Raw genomic sequence first — 2310 nt, 5'->3', positions numbered from 1 at the left:
CAACAATCTGTTTTCATGTTATCCACAGTCAAACTACGCAATCTTGTCTGTTAGGATTATCTCATATGCTGAAAATAATCTTTGAACAAGTGACGCGAAAGTGAGCAAGACCACACAAATCAGAAGTTTGTTTTTGAAAAATCAACGTGGACTTGGAGGAAGGGAAATCGACAGAGAGTACCTTTCAAACACGTAGGTCATTAAATTTTTTCGTGACCAAACAAAGCAAATGCCTCTGTGTGACATAAAAATCCTGTAAAATCTTTAAAAATATATTAAACCCTAAAAATACGTTCGATTTAGGCGCATAAACGTACTGTAGAATAGGTTCTAACAAGCAAAATATTATTTTAGGCTCTATAAAACTTCATCAGTTGTGTTTTGTAACGAAAGGCTGACATAACGTATTATTTCTTACATACCTGTAAAGGAAAAAATATATTTAAAACCTAAAATCCGAGGTCTAATTATGACACAGCATATCACACTATATTGTTCATAATTAATTGTGACAAAATTCTCAAGAGGAGTATTCAGAGTGGGATCTTGAAGCTTATAAAATGTCCAGTAATTTTTGTCTCAATATTTTTTTTCTTCATATTTTTCAACAAAAACTTTTCTTCCTTTTTCCAAAATGTAAGATTTTCCTGGAACGTTCAGAACACATTCAAGGACACTTGAACAGAAAGTACTGTTTTATTATTGTTGTCAGTTTTAATGTCTAAATCCACCGAATTTGTAAGTCAATTGAGTGGTTTTCACAGGAGTATTTATCAATGCACTGTGTAGTACACAGTCTATTTCTAGTTTTATGTAAATACTCGCGCACTTTCGACTTGGCCATGTCTTGTGTACCCACATGTTGTGATGGTGCTCCCCAATACGAAGGATAAGTGAGTACATTTGCTTGTTTGAAATGTTTAGAACGCAACGTTATGTGCGTATGTTCTCTAATATTACACAGTCACAATATTATTGTCTATTTATTAATAATAGACTAGTTAAGTACTGTCCGTTTCATATAAAATAATTCAATAGACTTATATTTTGAAATACGAAAATGCAAGTATCACCCACTTACCGTAGTTTTCTGGGTGAAAATACCCTTTCTTTAGTTTCCTAGCAATGCCCGTTTCCCTGGCAACAGCAAACATAGCAAATTCGAACGTATTGTTACACGTCTAAACATTTTAAAACAGCCATGATGGAGTTACTTTTGTATTGAATCTGCTTATCTAGATGCGCCACTCTTGTTTGAAGCACGTTTTCTAACTAGGAATTGCATCATCTGCGTAATTTTTCACCTCGAGGATAAAGTATGAGAAAAAAATGTCGGATTTCACCCCCTGGAAAGGGACGTTGCTAGGGGCGTCAAAAATGGCATTTTCACCCATAAAAAGCGGTGAGTGATATTCTAAAAATATTGTTGTTTTGAGAATTTCGTTGGGTGTCATAATCGAGCACTTTTCGCCTCTGGGGCTTTCTTCACGGAGAATACAGTTATGTCAGTGTGTCAGCGGTTGATTGGAGCTCTCTCTCTCTCCCTAGCCTTCTTAAACCCGAAGGTTCATGGCTGCAGCAACACAGGCCTTCCATCTTTCCCTATCTTGAGCAAGTTCTATATACTCTTTTCCATTACTACCAATTTCCCTTAGGTACATCTCAACGTTGTCCCTCCATCTTCGTCTTGGCCTCCCTACAGGTCTCTTACCATCAGGTTTCCCAACAAGAATCCTCTAAACTCCTCTTTCCTCTCCCATTCGTGCCACATGGCCTGCCCACTTAAGTCTTCTTGATTTAATTATTCTTTGAGTTGCTGTTTTAAGTCCACTTTATGCACAGTAAGGCTAATCGGGACTGGACCTACAGTTTAAAGTGGGATCCGAACCACTTGTGCCTCCACCGGGTATCGAACCCGGGACCCCTTGATTACAAGGCAATGACGCTACCACTGCGCCATGGGGAGGCCCAATTTAATTATTCTAATAATATCTGGACATGAATACAAATTATGTACTTCTAAATTATGTAACCTTCTCCACTCACCTGTCTCCTCATCCCTTTTAGGTCCAAATATTTTCCTAAGGATCTTATTTTCAAATACTCTCAATTTATGTTCCTCTTTCAATGTAAGGGAACAAGTTTCACATCCATATAATACTACAGGCAAAATTACTGTTTTGTATATTTTAACTTTTAGTTTATTAGATATTAAACGAGAAGACAAAAGTTTATGAAGAGAGAAGTAACATGCATTTCCTGAATTAAGCCTACTTTTTATTTCCTCTTTAATATAATTTTCATTTGTTA

This window comes from Lepisma saccharinum, chromosome 16 (assembly GCF_977018435.1).
Source record: "Lepisma saccharinum chromosome 16, izLepSacc3.1, whole genome shotgun sequence".
Taxonomy (NCBI): Eukaryota; Metazoa; Arthropoda; class Insecta; order Zygentoma; family Lepismatidae; genus Lepisma; species Lepisma saccharinum.
The sequence above is the reverse complement of the archived record's forward strand: the minus strand, read 5'-3'. Positions refer to the sequence as shown.